The sequence below is a fragment of the Phyllobates terribilis genome, unplaced genomic scaffold (assembly GCF_046119375.1).
Source record: "Phyllobates terribilis strain yellow unplaced genomic scaffold, ASM4611937v1 Scaffold_7__3_contigs__length_470593459, whole genome shotgun sequence".
Classification (NCBI taxonomy): Eukaryota; Metazoa; Chordata; class Amphibia; order Anura; family Dendrobatidae; genus Phyllobates; species Phyllobates terribilis.
In genome coordinates this window covers 339,945,974-339,966,027 of record NW_027362767.1, presented here as the reverse complement: position 1 = coordinate 339,966,027, position 20,054 = coordinate 339,945,974, and positions in this window count along the sequence as shown.

Below are 20,054 nucleotides of genomic sequence, written 5' to 3'. Positions count from 1 at the left end.
TCTTTCGCATCACTCTGCCATACAGCTTCTCCTTGTGCAAAGTGTGTTGTATAGTTGACCGATGCACAGTGACACCATCTGCAGCAAGTTGATGCTGCAGCTCTCTGGAGGTGGTCTGAGGATTGTCCTTGACTGATCTCACCATTCTTCTTCTCTGCCTTTCTGATGTTTTTCTTGTCCTGACACTTCTGGCCTTAACAAGAACTGTCCCTATGTTCTTCCATTTCCTTACTATGTTCCTCACAGTGGAAACTGACAGGTTAAATCTCTGAGACAGCTTTTTGTATCCTTCCCCTGAACAACTATGTTGAATAATTTTTGTTTTCAGATCATTTGACAGTTGTTTTGAGGAGCCCATGATGCCACTCTTCAGAGGAGATTCAAACAGGAGAACAACTTGCAAGTGGCCACTTTAAGTAGCTTTTCTCATGATTGCATACACCTGGCTATAAAGTTCAAAGCTCAATGAGGTTACAAAACCAAAAAGAGTGCTTTAGTAAGTCAGTAAAAAGTAGGCAGGAGTATTTAAAACAAGAAAATGATAAGGGTGCCCATACTTATGCACAGGTCAAATTTTGTTTGAATGCAGATTGCACATTTTCTGTTAGCACAATAAACCTCATTTCAAGGCAGAAACATTACTGTGTCCAACAGTTATTACATATATCAAACTGAAATAGCTGTTGCAAAAACACCAATTTTTATAAAACATTAAGCTTAAGATTAATAGGGGTGCCCAAACTTTTTCATATGACTGTATCTCTGTCAGACATATCACCTATAAGACTGGTCAAAAATCATACATTTCTTCCATTTTCATTCCGTTCCAGTGTGTCGGTGAAGCTATTCACACTAGGTCTCTGTGTAGAATAATATTAGTAAATTACAGCCTGCTATTTAAAATCGTTATTCTCTGTCAGACGTATCACATATAATTGCGTTCCAAAATCAGCCATTTCTTGTGAACCTGGAAAATATTGTACTCCATTTAAAATTAGTAAGGTGCGTGGCAAGAGACGGGGAAGTGGACGTGATGGTGGTGGTGCATGGAGAGGCCGAGGACATGGCAGTGGGCAAGGTGAAATTGTGCCACAACAAACACCCACATCTTGTCACTCGACCTTCCTGTCCCAAATACTAGGGGACTGCAGAACACCACTATTGAACACAGAGCAGTGTCAAAAGGTTGTTGGTTGGATAACAGTAGCAGATAATGCTTCCAGTCACTTTGCCACCCCCACCACCACCCTGTCTTCCACACGGTCAAGTCTCAGTAGCTGTGAGTCTGGACCAGATATTCCCCACCCTGATCCTCCTTCCTCCCACCATGCCGAGTGCCCGAAGACAACTGATCCCATACTTGGACACTCAGAAGAGCTGTTCACGTTTCCATTTGTAGATTCGGGCCTCTCGCCCGGCCAGCAAGAAAATCAAGAAGAGAACGAGTGTAGTAATGCCCAAATATTTGAGCAGCCATGGTCATACGAAGGTAATGGTGGTAAAGTCACAAAAGGTGGAGGATGATGATGAGACACAATTGCCAGAATATCAGGAGGCGGACCAGGTTGCAGAAGTGGAAAATGAGGTGCTGGATGATATAGTAACTGATCCAACCTGGCAGGGGGACATCAAGAGCAAAGACAGCAGCACACAGGAGGAGGAAGGCACCACAACAGAGAGGAAGAAGCAATGTGGTGGCTGCAGACACAAGTCGGGAAAGTGTTCCTCATAATGGCAACATGACGGAAGTTGCCAGTACAACTGTTAGGTCTTCCCGAGTCTGGTTATTTTTTTACAACTCTGCAGATAACCCCAAAAAGGCCATTTGCACCACCTGACAGGCCAGCATCAGCAAGGGTAGCAAAAGTATCAGCCTGACTACCACCAGCATGATCAGGCACATGGCAGCAAATCACCCGACTAAGTTGGCCGAACCCCAGGGTCCAGAAGCAGTGTCTGTGGGTGACACCACTGCTTCTTCCGCTGTTGTGAGTGCACGCCAATCCCCTGTCCATGGTGCATGCCAAGATGCCTCCTGCCTTGCACCTGTCATTGCACACTCGCAAGTAGAACCATCATCAAGCACGTCCATGTCCTTGTCCCAGCGCAGAGTTCAGTTGTCTCTACCCCAGTCCTTGGAAAACAAGCGCAAATACGCAGCTAACGCCCCCCAGGCCACACTACTTATTTCCCACATTTCGCAAATTGTTGTGTTTGAAATGTTGCCTTGTAGGCTCGTGGAGATGGAAGCTTTTCGCAACCTGATGGCGGCGGCCGTCCTTCGGTACTTGGTGCCCAGCCACCACTATTTCTCCCGGTGTTTCTTCCCTGCATTACACGAGCACGTGTCCCACAATATTAGCCGTTTCCTCAACAGCACAGTTACTGGGAAAGTCAACCTAACCACGGACACGTGTAAAAGTGCTTGTGGGCAGGGACGGTACATCTCGCTGATGGCACACTGGGTTAATATAGTGGAAGCCGGGACCAGTCAGACCTTGGGACAGAACACGTCCTCCAGATGCAAAGGAATGCGGGCTCTGGGTCAATCAGGGTTGCCCCAACATTCTACAGCTCCTGCACCTCCTCTTCTTCAGAATCCATATCCGAAATGACAAATGACCTCATCAGTCGCAAGCTGGAATCACTGCAGCACTGCCTCGGCCAAGCGGCAACAGGCTGTGCTGAAGCTAATATGCTTAGGTGACAAACCACAATGCTGAAGAGTTGTGGACAGCTCTGAAAGACCCCCTTACCCTTCAGCCAGGCATGATCGTGTGTGACAATGCGTGGAACCTGGTGGTAGAGAAATGACAGCCGAAGTAGATACGATTCCCTCTATGCCAATCCTTTCACCGAGCTAAAGAATATGGCTGTAGTGAAATACAACTCCCACTGAGAAGCAGTTTCAGACTGAAAAATATTGGGCCCACCAGAGGATTTGATTCCGAGGGCTGACCTTTCTCTCCCACTCAAGAGCCCCATATCAGGTGCAAAGTTTACGATATCATGAACTCTCCCGATGAAGAAGCCAGAGCCCACCCAAGGATTCTCTAGTGGGACTGTCCAACCCTGCTGAGAAGCAGTCCTCGCTAAGAAACGTGTGTGAGTCACTCTATGGCTGCTTTTTTACTGTGGTGGAAACCCACACAAACACGGGGAGAATATACAAAATCCTGCGCTTCAAGGCTTCAGTGATAACCACTGAGCCACTGTGCTGCCCTCTCTGCTCTCCCTCTGATATTTAACATGCTGGAGAAGCTTGCACCTACTGCCACTCAGTATCTTCAGCTCCTTTATGAGAAAGTAATGTATTTGGGCAGCCACTCAGTCTACCAAATAAAATTCCTGAGAAGGAAATTGTGGATGGCTTTGCTATTGGTACTAGGGGCACCACTAATGCCATGGGGTTATGCCATACTTCACTGGAAATATTCCAGGCTGGTTGGAGCCAAGCTGATTCCCATAGAAAAGTACCAGCAGCAACCTAAGGAGATGGTGTCCTCTATCATCATCAATACCTCTATCATCATCACGACCTTGGCACTGTGAACTCTCCTGAAGGAGAAGCCACGGCCCAGTGGAGAAGCCTCCGTTTATCTGGTGGGCCCGTCTAACCCTGCTGAGAAGCAGCCCTGGCTAAGAAAAGTGTGTGATCAGGTTCCCGGACACTCTATGGCTGATATTTTGCTGGGGCCTGGCTCCAGTGAGATGTACCATCCCTGGCCACATTCACTTGTCCACGTGTTTGTGGTTAGGTGGTCCTTCCCAGTAATTGAACTGGGGACGGCATGGGTAATGTTGTGGGACCTGCGCTTGTGGAAGCCGGAGACGACACCGGGAGAAATTGTGGTGGCTGAGGACCGAGTATGTACATCCAGCCACCACCGCCCTGAGGTTGTGAAAAGCTTCCGCTTCCACGAGCCTAAAAGGCCATATTTCAAGTGAAAGCAGCTGCCCAGAAATCTATCAGTTTACTATTGCGGCCTGTGGGTGGGTGGTGGTGGGTGGGTGCAAGTTACTTGTTACTTGCATTCCAAGTAACAAAAAACTAAGCAGATGTTGGCCTCCATCATCATCATGGCCTCACCTCGGCACTAGGAACTCTCCTGAAGGTGAAGCCAGGGCCCACCGGAGGAGTCTCCGGTTCTCTTATGGTCCCACCCAACCCTGCCGAGAAGCAGCCCTGGCTAAGAAAAGTGTGTGGGAAGGTTCCCGGAAACTTTATGGCTGCTTTTTTACTGTGGACTTGGCTCTAATGAGTTATACCGTCCCTGGCAACATTCACCTGTCCACGTATTTGTGGTTAGATTGTCCTTCCCACTTAAGTCCACTGGGGAGGGCCCAGGTAATGTTGTGGGACCTGCGCTTGTGGAAGGCAGAGACAACACTGGGAGAGATTGTGGCGGCTGGTGACCGAGTATAAACACAAGGCCGCCGCCGCCATGAGGTTGTGGACAGCTTCCGCCTCCCAAGAGCCTTAGAGGCCACATTTCAAGTGCAAGCATCTGCCCAGAAATCTGGAACTTTAGTATTGCGGCCTGTGGCTGGTTTGCTTGCTTCTTACTTGTGCTTGCATTCCAAGAAATGTAGTAGGGTCAACTGAACGTTGCGCTGGGACAAGGACGTGGATGGTGATTGTTGCAATTCTGCAATGACAGGTGCATGGCGGGAGGCATCTTCACATGCGCCAAAGATCATTTATGATGGGCACACTTTTAGGCAGTGACCTGGGAGTTAGAGATGGTGTCTTCCCCTTGCTGTTCCCATATCTTTTCAGCACTTTATGCATGTGTCGGATGATGTGTCACATACCACATGGCCAGATAAAGTTGGAAAATGTTAAAATTACATTTCCCAGTGAATGCATTTGTCTTGGTTGAAAGCAATGCAAAATGCTACTTGTGAACATAGCCCAAGGTGTGGAGCAGCATTTTCGTTTTTGTTTATCAATATTATTTATTTTTGTAGTACCATTGATTCCATGGTGCTGTACTTAAGAAGGGGTTACATCCAAAATACAGATATCACCTACAGGAAATTAACTAACAATGATAGACTGGTACAGGGGGAAGAGGACCCTTCCCTTGCAGGCTTACATGGTACACAAAGGGGAGGGAGACAGTAGGTGGGGGGTTGCAGCAGCTCTGGTGGTGGTGGTGGTGATGTGGCAGCATGGTAATTGCAAGTTGTAAGCTTTCTTGAAGAGATGGGTTTTCAGGTTCCGTCTGAAGGATCCAAATGTGGCGGATAGTTGGACATGTTGAGGCACAGAATTACAGAGGATGGGGGATATACGGAAGAAATCTTGGAGGTGGTTGGGTGAGGAACGAATAAGTGTGGAGGAGAGAAGGAGGTCTTGGGACATCCGGAGATAACGTGAGAGAATATATCGGGAGATTAGTTCATCCATGTATGGAGGAAAAATGATACGAATGGCTTTGTAGGTCAGTCTTAGTAGTTTGTACTGGATAGGCTGAGCAATTGGGAGCCAGTGAAGAGATTTGCATGGGGGGTAGCAGAGGAGTAGCGAGGAGAGAGATGAACTAGTCAGGCAGCAGAGTTAAGGACAGACTGGAGAGGTGCGAGGGTATTAGCAGGTAGGCCACAGCGGAGGATGTTGCAGTAGTCGAGGCGGGAGATGATGAGGGTATGCACATTTATTTTGCCTTATATACAAGTCATTACCCTGAAAAGGATGTTCCTTAACATATTTCCCAGGAAAATCCATTTTGGTTTTGTTTGTGTATGTTTTATTGTGAGTACGTAAAAGTGGCGTAATACCTCTGACAACATTGTTGACAGAAGTGACCTGGGCATCATAAAAGCTTCCAGGGGTCTTCCCCATGCTAATCCCATGTCATTTGAGCACTGTTCCCATATATTTGGGCAACTTTTATGCCCTATGCAGACTGCCGGGGGGAGCCACCAGAAAAATGCTCGAGTTTCCATAGACTTACATTGGGCTCGTTACTCGGTCCGAGCACTTGAGCATTACAATTTGCTTGGCTCTAACAATGAGTACCCAAGCATTTTAGTGCTCGCTCATCACTAGATTTTATCTTTGATAATCCTAAGAGCACAGCATACATAAACTTACAAATACATTAACTAATGTACCAATATATTCTGGTTTACTAGTAGCTTTTTAATGAATAATTCCAATTATTAAGCGTGTGCTCATATTTTTGTGATGTCTTACATTTATGTTATATTTGCAATTTCCTGTTATTTATCAGTCCATTACAAAATTTTCATATGGATGTTCAGAAGATTAAATGGAAAAATGGAAAACCCACTAAGTTTTCAGAGAAACCCACAAAGTTACTGTTAAAGCAAAGACTACTGATAGAAAATGTTCCTATGGTTATTGCAAGGACAACTTTGAAAACTAGCTTTCAGTTTGGATATGTAACACTTCAATAAACTTTGAAATTCTCATCTGTAGCCTTCTGACTTGAGAAGAATGAAATGACAAACTATAAGAACATTAGCTGAAAGCTGAATTAACTTCTATTTCACAAGTGATCCTCAAAGTTAACTTTGCTGCCAACAATGATTATCCTTGAATAAAGAAAGGCAAATAAAATCTAGCTGGAGGATGTTTTACATACTGTAAAACAATAAGGAGGATATCCCAAACCTTTTTTTCTCCTCTCTCTCGAACTCCATGAGCAAATATATCGGCAAAGTAACCGGAATAGACAGACATATCTTATAAAGTCCCAGAGATTTGGATATTATTGGTCTTTCTAATTCTGAGATATGCTAAAGCTATTCATTTAAGATAAGCGGATAGGGCAAAATTTGAATTTGTTTGTTCATGCTGATTTTCCTAGGAGGTTTGATTAGCTAAAAAATTATTTTCTGTCTGGCCCTCAGTGCATCTTCTTACCACTGCCATTGAAAGAAGAATCCTCAGGCCTCTTCACACTAAGCCAGGACTTTTGGGAGAGTTCTGTACAAGAGTGCGTAAGGTCACAATGTTATGACATCAAGACGTGTGCTGCTACCTTATGCATGGGGACTTCAGTGTTTAGGACAGTGACAAGAAGATGCAAGAATACTGAATATATATATATATATATATATATATATATATATGTAAATATCTATAATATAATCGTAGAAGCATCCCTCTGTCTGAAACCTTTATAGACTGCGCAAGCGTGATACGCCTGCACAGTCTGGCTGCAGACAGTAGAATGCATGGAGCCGTTACATGTAAGAGGACTGTGTATGGCGCCGGATCTCCGGATCTACAAACTTAACTGACCGGGAGGAGCATTGCCACGGCGCCTCTCTTCTCGCCGGAGACAGAGGCAGGAGTGAAGGCGTTGTAAGCGGCGCATGCGCATAGCGCTATCTGGCGCCATTTTACTAAAGACACATTTGCAATGTGTCGTCAGCAAAATGGCGCCGGACAGCGTGGTTTTTGGCACGCAAGTACTCTGGTGCCACACTCCTCCCCCGGCCTCCGGCAGAACAGGACACAGCAGCACTGGAGGACAGGGAAGAAAGGTGAGCATGAGTGTTTTTATTTTGTATGTGTGCAGCGTGAAAGGGATGAGGGTGCTACACATACCAGGATTGGGGGATGAGGGGGCCACACATACCAGGATTGGGTTATGAGGGGGCCACACATACCAGGATTAGAGGATGAGGGGGCCATGCATACCAGGATGAGATGTTGGGTGCCATGCATATCAGGATTGGGGGATGAGGAGGCCATACATGCCAGGATTACAGAAGAGGGGTGCCATACATACCAGAATTGGGATGAGGAGTGCCATGTATACCAGGATGAGGGATGGGGTGCCATGCATATCAGGATGAGGGGTACCATGCATACCAGAATAGGGATGAGGGGTATCATGCATATCCAGGAGAGGAATGCGGGGTACCATGCACATCAGGATGAGGGATGTAGTGCTATGCATACCAGGATTGAGGGATGAGAAGGCAATAAATACCAGAATTGGGATGAGGGGTGCCATGTATACCAAGATGAGGGATGGGGTGCCATGCATTCCAGGATGAAGAGTTGCATACATACCAGGATAGGGTTGCGGGGTAACCTGCATACCAGGATGAAGGGTACCATACATACCAGGATAGCGATGAGGAGTGCCATGCATACCAGGATTGGGGATGAGGGGTACCATGCATACCAGGATTGGGGATGAGGAAGCAATGCATACCAGGATGAGGGATAGGGTACCATGAATACCAGGATTGGGGGATGAGGGGTGCCATACATACCAGGATTGGGATGAGGTGTGCCATGTATATCAAATTTGGGATGAGGGGGCCATGCATACCAGGATAAGAGATGGGGTGCCATTCATACCAGGATTGGGATGAGGGGTGCCATACATACCAGGATTGGGATGAGGGGTGCCATGTATATCAAATTTGGGATGAGGGGGCCATGCATATCAGGATGAGAGATGGGGTGCCATGCATACGAGGATTGGGATGAGGGGTGCCATGTATACCAGATTTGGAATGAGGAGTACCATGTATACCAGATTTGAAATTGAGGGGTGCAATGCATACCAGGATTGGGGATGAGGGGTGCCATGTGTTATGTTCTGCTACCAAAGCTAAGGAAAGAGAGGAGATCTGTCCCTACTATAGGACTCAGCTGAATCCCTACGATGTAACAGGGAACCTGATCCTGCGATCAGACCTGCTAAAGTCCTAATCTAGTCTGTGCGGAGACCTATAGATGTGGGGAGGGAATCCCTACAAGTACTAAGGACTGGGAGGAATATGGGACACCTCCTAACAGAAATAGTAGCAGACAGACGAACCAACAAAATAGATAGAACATAGAGATCCGTAGACCAAGCAAACTAACAGAGTTAGATACAGAGCACAGGCTAGCTAGAAAGTAGATATACAATGAAGTCCAGCAAAGCCAGAAGGGCGGAGCAGGACTAAATAGGCCAACAAGGTCATGTGACCAGCAAAGGAAAAAAAACCTAACAGCAAGGTTCTAACAGTACCCCCCCTTCTAAGAGGATCCTCCGGATCCCCTAGGACCAGGCTTATCAGGAAATCTCCTGTGAAACGCTCTGATAAGTCTGGACGCGGAAACATCATCTGACCTCACCCAAGAGTTATCCTCGGGTCCGAAACCTTTCCAGGCCACAAGATACTGCAAACTACCTCTATACCGTCTAGAGTCAAGGATGCGAGAAATTTCATATTCCCCGTCCTCCACCACCGGAGGAACAGAGGCAGAGGCGTCACCATCCGACACAACAGCTTTTTTTAACAGAGAGACATGAAAGACCGGATTAATTCTCCAGGAGGTAGGAACCTCCAACCTAACAGCAGATTGGTTGACAACCTGAAGCACCTTAAAGGGCCCTACAAACTTGGGACCCAATTTCTTAGAAGGAATCCTCAACCGCAGATTCCTAGAGGACAACCAAACCATGTCACCAACAGCGAACAAAACCTCCTGTCGTTTCCTATCAAAGTAGTCTTTAGATTTTCTGTTGGCCTCCTGAAGATTACCACGCACATCCGTCCAAACTCTTTCCAAATCACCGGAAAAATTCTCCTCCTCAGGCACGGCAGATCCCAACTTGGAGAACGACCCAAACGACGGATGTCTCCCAGAACAACAAAAAAAAGGCGAACAACCAGCAGAAGAAGATGTATGATTGTTCAGAGCAAATTCGGCAAGTGGCAGAAACTCAGACCACCCCTCTTGATTGTCTGCCACAAAACAACGCAAGAACTGCTCAACATCCTGGTTTTTCCTTTCTGTCTGGCCATTAGATTCAGGATGATATCCGGACGAAAACGACAAAAGAATTCCCAACCTGTCACAAAAGGCACGCCAAAAACGAGCCACGAACTGAGGACCCCTATCAGAAACAATGTCAGTAGGAACGCCATGAAGTCTGACAATTTCCTTGACAAAGGCCTTAGCGAGAGTTTTAGCGCAGGGCAGTTTGACGAAGGGAACCAAGTGACACATCTTGCTAAAACGGTCCACGACCACTCAGATGACAGTTAAACCCTCAGAGGGGGGAAGGTCAGTTATAAAGTCCATAGCCAAATGTGTCCAAGGAGCACTGGGGACCTCCAAAGGACAAAGCAACCCCGCAGCAGGAGTATGTGAGGACTTAAATCTAGCACATATAGTACATTGGCGCACCCACTTAATGACTTCCTTCTGCCATCCAGGCCACCAAAAACTGCGACCCACCAGTCTCTTGGTCTCAGAGATTCCGGGATGACCTGCCAACTAGTGTTGAGCCACCCCCGTAGTGTTCGAGTTCGGTTCGGTTCGTCGAACACCCGTGTGTTCGCCGAACTGTTTGTCGAACTGTTCGTCGAACACCTTCGAACACCGTTAAAACCAATGGCAGGCAAACAAAAACACATAGAAACACATAGAAAACACCTTCAAAGGTGTCCAAAAGCTGACAAACTGCTCAGAAGACACAACTAACACATGGAAAAGTGACAAGTACATATAGTCATGCGAAAAGAAAAGAGGTGGAGGAGTAAAAGGAGGGGGAGACACAGATATAGGCATGTCATGCCCTTCTAAAATCCAAAAAGTGAGAAGCCGAGACGGCCAGTCCGCTCCTGCCCGTGCCACCTCCGTGTCGCCGGGTTTGTGCCAGAGCCGCGGTGAACCCTGACGGCCAGCCCCCCTCTCCCAATACTGGTGCCTGTCCGCTGGTGGGTCGAGAGAGCCCCCCTGTGGTGGAGGCAGCCCTAAGCTTTTTAATTTAAATTGTCCCTCTAATTTGAATGAATACACTTTAAATCCATTTACAAGGATTTATTGGAGGGCAAGTCTCATGCCAGCAGCCGCGTAATTCCAGCTCCAGTAGCGTCCACTAAAGCTGCTGCAGTTAAAAAGCTTTTATAAGGATCGAGCTCGGCTGTCCACCGCAAGGCATCCTAGTGCCAGTCCCAGCCCCTATGCCTTGGGGTGCCTCCTGATGCTCTTCACTAAGTATCCCGTGGTCCCGAAGCATTTCCTTTGAAAAAATTAAGTGTCCAAACTACAGGTGGTGTAGCTTGCTTAACAGCCGGGATAATCCGCTGACTAGCAGACACTGCTACTAGGCACAAAGTATTTCCTGGGCTAGATGCAGTTAAAAATTTGTAAGTAGATACTCTCGTTGGATGCTGAGAAAGCATTCCATAGAGTCTCCTGGCACGCCATATATGATTCTCTTAAAAAGCTTGGGGTAGGGGTCTAGGGGACCCTTTTATAGCCAAAATCACAGCCCTGTATCACAATACGTCACCTAGGCTGAAGATAAATGGAACTGTAGCACTGAGGGCTCGGTTGCTACAGACGTATTGCACCTCACCCAGAGGTGTGATATCTCACTCTCAGATAAGGATGGAGTGTGGATCAGGACCCGACACCTGCATGCATTACACCACATTGCCGTGGGGCAGGGCGACCAATATGCCCCTGAGATGGGCACGACAGTCCCTGTCCCTGGCTGGAGTGGGGGGAGGGAACACTGAGGAAGGGGAACCCTGCAGTGCAGGTGCAGGGAGGAAGCAGTTCCTGGGTGCATTGAGAAGGGAGTATAAAAGGTGGGCACCATCTTAGTTCAGTGCAGAGAAGTCTGAGCAGAAGTGGCAGGGAGCAGGGGCTCTGCATGAGCTCTGCTCCGGAGGCGGGCCTAGTAACAGAGGCCCAGGCCTGCAAGAGGGAGAAGGAAGGAAGAGGAGCGGAGAAGGCTCCAGGAACGAGGAATGAAGGGATCCCAGGGGTGCGGACGGGCGAGTCGCCACCGCACGCCCGAATCCACCTGCGTGGAGGGGTCAGGCCAAAGGGGGAGACCGGTCCCCGAACTAGTGGAGGCAGGAAACGACCCTCAGCTAGAAACCGGAGGCTCTGACATTTTATGTGGCGCAGCCCCTTGCTCCACCCGCTAGGAAGGCACCACATAGGGTCAGGGAAACTGGCGCCAAGTTTACCAAGAGGAGGCCCGAGGCAGCCGGACAGAAGTGTTGGTAAGAAAGGCCAGACAAAGGACACACAAAGGGGGTCCTGTGAAGCGCTTCAAAGTTATCTGGGAGTTGTCTGAGCCCCTCACCTGGTGAGCACAGTACGACGTGGGCAGCCGTTACCTGCAGACGTGGTCTGGATAATAAGAACTGTGAGTAAAGGCCCTGAACTGCATCACTGACTCCGTGTCGTTACTGCTGCTGCCCTGCACCATCACCCCCATCCTCCGCATACACTGCCCTGAGGCTATACTCCTCCCGTGGGGAGTTATGCTACGCTCTGCTGCACCCACAACACCAGCCTTAGCGGTCTGCCCTGTAGCGGCGGTTCACTCTGACCGCAATCCACGGGTGGCGTAGTCGGACATTTAAACATCAAAACCACATAAATAGTTCCGCCACTGGTTTGACCGCCCTGAGCCACGGAACCGGATCGCCGCCACGAAGACTACAACCACCAGCATCCACCAAAAAGGGTCCGGCTCCGGGTGTCCCAAGGCCCAGGGGGTGCGTCAGAACATTTTCATCACCTTTCACAATCACCAATGGGACAAGGCAGGGATGTCCTCTGTCCCCTCTCTTATACATCCTAGTGACGGAGCACCTGCTCTCATCAATTCGCCATAACCCCAATATTAGGTGGATTGAGGTGGGAGGCACCGAGTACAAGTGCTCTCTATTTGCTGATGATGTCCTAGTATATATCACTCAATCACATATATCCATCCCTGCTGTTATGGCTGAAATAGATCACTTTGTTACATGGTAAAATTTTAAAATCAATGCAGCGAAGTCTGAGGCCCTCGATGTCTCCCTCCCTAAATCCATATAGGATTCCATCCAGTCCAACTTTCCCTTTGCCTGGCCCTCACAGGGTATCAAATACTTAGGAATTCCTATTCATAGAGACCTCTCCCATCTATGTTATCTTAATTTTGGGCCCTTTATTGAACAATTCCATACAGACCACGGTTGGCAAGTTAGAACTGTAAGATTCACTACGTGAACCACTGGTGTTTTGTGGAAAAGCACATGTACACCGCGTTCCAAATTATTATGCAAAAAGTGTTTAGGAGTGATAAGGGAAGAATTTGTTTGTTTGTCAGTTAAACTCATTGATGGTGATGTGTGTCAGGGCTCTTTATATCACTGTAAGCAATTGCAGACACCTGTGCTAATTAGTTAGGCAGGTGTGTCCAATGAAAGGCAAGACTACTTAAGAAGGCTCTCTCACATTATTAAGCAGCCTACATTTTCTGCCAAAATGGGAAAGAAAAAGGATGTGTCGGCTGCTGAGAAGCAACAAATTGTGGAGTGTTTAGGTCAAGGCATGACTACAATCAACATTGTGCGATGATCAGGATGAAGTGTCTTGGCAATCAAGAAGTATGTAGCTGATTCACAGTACACACGTGTGCGTGCTGATAAGGGCAAATTGAGGACTCTTTCCTACAGGCAATTACGTCAGGTTGAAACAGCAGCGGCAAAAAAGCCTTATCATAGCAGCAGACAAGTTTTTGAAGCTGCTTGTGCCTCCAACGTCCCCCGAACAACAAGATGCAGGGTCCTTCAGAGGTTTGCAGCTGTGCATATGCCATCCTGTCGACCTCCTCTATCCACTTCACACAAGCAGAAACGGCTCCAGTGGGCCAAACATTACATGAAGACTGATTTCAAAACTGTTTTGTTCACGGATGAGTGCCGTGCAGCGCTCGATGGTCCAGATGAATGGAGTGGAGGATGGCTGGTTGATGGACACCCCACGCAAACACGGCTACAGCGCCAACAAGGAGGAGGTGGAGTAATGTTTTGGGCTGGAATCATGGGGAGAGAGATTGTCGGCCCCTTTAGGATCCCTGAAGGCGCTAAAGATGAACTCCATAATGTATGTGGATTTTCTCAAACAGCACTTCCTGCCATGGTTCAAGAAGAAGAACCGTGTATTTCACAGCAAGATCAATTTTCTGCATGATAATGCACCATCTCATGCTGCACATAAAACATCTGCATCTCTGGCTGATATGGGCATAAAAGGGGACAAACTTATGGTGTGACCCCCATGCTCCCCTGACCTCTACCCCATTCAGAACCTTTGGAGCATCATTAAAAGGAGTGTCTATGATGGCGGGAGGCAGTTCACATCTAAGCAACAGCTCTGGGAGGGTATTTTGTCCTCATGCAAAACAATTGAAGCAGAAACCATCCAAAACCTGACAAATTCAATGGACGAGAGAGTTCAGAAGCTCCTTTCGAACAAGGGGTCCTATGTGAAAATGTAACATCACCTAGAATAAAGTTTTGAGTTGAAAACTGTTTGATTTCAGTTTCTAACAACCTGCTAATGCTTATAATTTCAAAAATGACCATTTTTTTGGTCTTTATTAAAATGAAAAGGTTGATCGAAAAGTTTGGGGGATCTAAGAGTGTGGCAACCCAGTAGTCATGATTACTTCGAATTCTGACAATATGAGGGTCATGCTGCAGGTAGTGCAGCAAGAAGGCACTTATGTGTCTTACGCATCTCGGAGCCCCAAAATTATTTTCCGGGCTAGATGCAGCTAAAAATTATTTTTAATTTTAAATCTGGTGAAGCTTATTATAGATGGCCTAATAGGATCAGTGCTGCACACTGCTACAAAGCCCAAATTATTTTCCAGTCAAGATATAGATAAACATGATTAGTAATTTGAAAGCTTAAAACGGTTGGTAGGGTGATTTTAACCAATCATCAAGCTTTTACTCTCCCCAGGATGACACAGGGGTAGAAAAGTCGTTTCGGATCCATGATTTGTTCATCTTTATGAACGTGAGTCTGTCTACATTATCAGTGGAGAGCCGCGTGCGCTTATCTGTCAGCACACCACCAGCAGCGCTGAACACACGTTCAGACAGAACGCTGGCTGCGGGGCATGACAAGATCTCCAAGGCGTAAGTGGCTAGCTCCGGCCATTTATCCAGATTGGAAGCCCAAAAAGAGCAAGGGTCCAGTGACACAGTCGTGGCTTCAATGTTTACTTGGAGATACTCCTGTACCATCGTCTCTAGGCGTTGACTATGTGTCAGACTTCTTGTCTCCTGTGGCCTTGCAAAGGATGGGCTAAAAAAGTGGTGAAATGATTCCGCAAAATTGATGTTACCAGCAGATACTGTGGTTCTGTTACGGTTTGAGTGCTGAACACTTGACGGTCCCACGGTTGGCAAGTTGGAACTGTGAGATTCACTACGTGCACCACTGGTATTTTGTGGAAAAGCACATGTAAGATTCTGCAACAGTCTCTGCTGATACTCCTGCATGCGTGCATCCCTTTCTATGGCAGGAATAATTTCTGCAAATTTACTTTTGTACCGGGGATCTAACAGTGTGGCAACCCAGTAGTCAGGATTATTTCTAATTCTCACAATTCGAGGGTCATGTTGCAGGTAGTGCAGCAAGAAGGCACTCATGTGTGTTGCGCATCCAGGAGCACCAAGTCCCTGTTGTGTTGGTGGCGAGGTAGCAATCATGCTTCCTTCCTCTGTCCTCTCCCTCCAACCTCGCACAACAGAAATGTGATCAAGGTCTCCCTCATCTGATGAGTCTTCCATCAGTTCGTCCTCCACTTCTTCCTGGGCTCCTGCACCTTCCTCACTAGTTTGGCTGCTACCATGCGCCCTGGTAAAATCATCTCCCCCACCCTCACATGCCTGCCGCCTTGGTGCTGCCGACCGTCTGGACCTTGCAGATGTTAGCCCTTCCGCATACAACTCCTCCTCCTCTACTTCCTCCACCTCCTCTTGTGCCACCACCTGACTCCGAATTCTGTTTAACATGTGCTCCAGCATGTAAATCACCGGAATAGTCATGCTGATAATGGCATCGTCAGCACTAAACATCTTCGTCGCCATTTCAAAACTGTGCAGAAGGGTGCATAGGTCCCTGATCTGAGACCACTCCTCCAGCGTGATTTGCCCCACCTCTGAATCTCGTTGGCCCAGGCTATACGTCAGAACGTATTGCACCAGGGCTTGTCGGTGCTGCCACAGTCGCTGCAACATGTGCAGAGTTGAATTCCACCGGGTAGGCACATCGCATTTTAGCCGGTGAAGTGGCAGGCCCAACGACTTCTGTAGAGATGTAAGTCGCTGAGCTGCGGGATGCGAACGGCGGAAGTGAGCACACAGCGACCGTGCCCTCTGCAGAAGGCCATCTAGTCTGGGATAGTGGGCTAAAAATTGCTGGACAACCAGGTTCAACACGTGAGCCATACAAGGCACGTGTGTGACATTGCCCCGGCGAAGGGCCGCACCCAGGTTTGCAGCATTGTCGCACACGGCCTTCCCTGGTTTCAGGTCCAGTGGAGACAACCATTCATGAAATTGGTTCTCCAGAGCTGACCACAACTCCTCAGCTGTGTGACTCACATTTCCCAGATATTTCAATGTAAAAACCGCCTGATGACGTTGAGCCCTACTGCCAGCATAGTAAGGAGGTGTGCAGGATCCCTTCTGCGCAGTTAGAAAGCTTGTGGCATGACCAGACAGGCTTTGGGTGCAGGTGGAAGACCAAGAGGAGGTTGAGGAGGCAGAAGCAGTGGAGGAAAAATGACATAAAGAGGATTGACGCACAACTCGTGGGGACGGCAAGACTTGGACAGCAGCCCCTTGTCCTGCTGTCACCATAGTTACCCAGTGCCCAGTCAGCGACATGTAACGCCCCTGTCCATGCCTACTCGTCCAAGTGTCTGTGGTGAAATGCACCCTGTCACACACAGAGTTTCTCAAAGAAGCGGTGATGTTGTGTGCGACATGCTGGTGGAGCGCAGGCACACCTTTCTTTGAGAAGTAGTGCCGACTGGGCATCTGGTACTGGGGCACTGCGACGGACATAAGGTCTCGAAAATCCTCTGTGTCCACCAGGCGGAAAGGCAGCATTTCTGTAGCCAAGAGCTTGCAGATGGTGAAATTCAACCTCTTAGCTTTCTCATGGCTAGGAGGAAATGGTCTTTTACTTGTCCACATCTGAGGGACCGAGGGCTGGCTATTGTGCTTAGACGGGGTTGATAAGGGTGTCCCCGGCAAACTGCCGGTCTGTGAGGAAGATGCAGGCGGACATGTTAGGTTGCCTTGATCCAAAGGTGGTGCTATCGATGTCGGACAGCGCTCAAGACCAGCTGGTGTTACCACCTCCAAAGAAAATGATGACCTGCCAATCACGCTGGCTGTTGCGGGTAAAGAGGTGGCAGGTCTGCGCCCCAAAACAGGTGTGACTGCTGTCCCCCCAGTCACAGAGGATGAAGAGGCCGCGGATGCACAAGATATGGCAGACGGTGGTTGGCCCGGCCGGCTAGACCGCGTTGTAGCACACTGAGCTTCCCACTGCAGCTTATGCTTCATGTCCATGTGCCGGTTCATGCATGAAGTACTCAAACTATGTATTTTTTGGCCTCTACTTAGCTTTTGCTGACAAATGTTACAGATAACACGAGTTGGGTCATCTTTATCGATCTGAAAAAATGCCCAGGCTATGCAAGGCTTAGCACCCATGCGACCTGAAGAGCCACCACGACTTGTGGTGAGAGGCAGAGTTGTGTTTGAGGATGCAGTTGTTGACGTGCTTCCAGTACTACGTCTCTGTCCAGGAAGGCGCAACCTGACCTCGTCGTCACTAGCATCTTCCTCCACCTCCTCTGCTGACCTCATCTCTTGGCTGACTGTGGGTTGACAGTAAGTGGGATCTCCGACCTCATCATCATCACCCTGTGCGTTGTGACACCCGTCGTCCTCAGAGCCAACCTGTTCCTGCCCTGACAAAAAACTAAAGTTGTCGCTCCAATCAGGTATTTGAGTCTTATCATCGTCTTCCTCATTGTCTCCACCAACAGGAGTTACAGTTTGGGAATGAGGGTCTACATTATGGTCAGAACCTTCTGCGTCTGGTCCTGGATCCGACTCATAAAGATTCTGGGCATCAGTGCAGATCATTTCCTCGTCTGGATTCACAGAAGCGCTGGAGTCGACCTCTGATTCCCAGGCTATAGTATGAGTAAACAGCTCTGCAGACTCAACCATCTGTTCTACCTCATACTCAGACGGGCAGCTGGAGATTTGGGAGCTGTGAGGAAGCAAGTGCGATTTGGGTGACACCTTTGAGGACTGGAGTATTTGTGATGTTGAAGTTGATGTGGAGGAGAGCCCACTTAAAGGAGCACTTGATATCCGTTGAAGCACCTGCTGTTTTTGTGCCTCATCTGGAATTTGTAGCGATTGGCGTGGCCGTAAGAAAGGGATCTTATCACATTGTCCGCTAAAAGAAGTAGACATTTTAGTTTGGCTGGAAGATGGTCTTTCTTCTCCACCTACCCCACGGACACAACCTTTTTTCCCCTTCCCAACACGCCTATTCCCCTTTCCACCAGCAGCAGGCCTTTTTCCACTCATTTTGGTGGTTAACTAATTCACAACTCTGGAGTTGTTTGCACAAAAAAACAATGGATGGTAACCGAGCAGAGCTGAGTGGCCAAACTGTGGTATTAGGCCAAAACTATTGGCTGGGTTAGATGCAGAAAAAAATTATTTTTAATTTGCAACCTGATGGAGGTCAGTATAGATGGACTAATAGACCAAGTCCCACACACCGCTAGAAGCCCAAATATTTTTTCAGAGCTAGATGCAGAAAATTTTTTTATTCAATTTGCAACCAGATGGAGGTCAGTATAGATGGACTAATAGACCAAGTCCCACACACTGCTAGAAGCCCAAATATTTTTTCAGAGCTAGATGCAGAAAAAAATTATTTTTAATTTGCAACCTGATGGAGGTCAGTATAGATGGACTAATAGACAAAGTCCCACACACTGCTAGAAGCCCAAATATTTTTTCAGAGCTAGATGCAGAAAAAAATTATTTTTAATTTGCAACCTGATGGAGGTTAGTATAGATGGACTAATAGACCAAGTCCCACACACCGCTAGAAGCCCAAATATTTTTTCAGAGCTAGATGCAGAAAAAAATTATATTCAATTTGCAACCTGCTGGACGTCAGTATAGAAGGACTAATAGAACAAGTCCCACACACTGCTAGAAGCCCAAATATTTTTTCAGAGCTAAATGAAGAAAAAAAATATTTTTAATTTGCAACCTGATGGAGGTCAGTATAGATGGACTAATAGACCAAGTCCCACACACTGCTAGAAGCCCAAATATTTTTTCAGAGCTAGATGCAGAAAAAAATTATTTTTAATTTGCAACCTGATGGAGGTCAGTATAGATGGACTAGTAGACCAAGTCCCACACACCGCTAGAAGCCCAAATATTTTTTCAGAGCTAGATGCAGAAAATTTTTTTATTCAATTTGCAACCTGATGGAGGTCAGTATAGATGGACTAATAGACCAAGTCCCACACACTGTTAGAAGCCCAAATTATTTTTCAGAGCTAGATGCAGAAAAAAATTATTTTTAGTTTGCAACCTGATGGAGGTCAGTATAGATGGACTAATAGACCAAGTCCCACACACTGCTAGAAGCCCAAATATTTTTTCAGAGCTAGATGCAGAAAAAAATTATTTTTAATTTGCAACCTGATGGAGGTCAGTATAGATGGACTAATAGAACAAGTCCCACACGCTGCTAGAAGCCCAAATATTTTTTCAGAGATAAATGAAGAAAAAAATTATTTTTAATTTGCAACCTGATGGAGGTCAGTATAGATGGACTAATAGACCAAGTCCCACACACTGCTAGAAGCCCAAATATTTTTTCAGAGCTAGATGCAGAAAAAAATTATTTTTAATTTGCAACCTGATGGAGGTCAGTATAGATGGACTAATAGACCAAGTCCCACACACCGCTAGAAGCCCAAATATTTTTTCAGAGCTAGATGCAGAAAAAAATTATATTCAATTTGCAACCTGCTGGAGGTCAGTATAGAAGGACTAATAGAACAAGTCCCACACACTGCTAGAAGCCCAAATATTTTTTCAGAGCTAAATGAAGAAAAAAATTATTTTTAATTTGCAACCTGATGGAGTTCAGTATAGATGGACTAATAGACCAAGTCCCACACACTGCT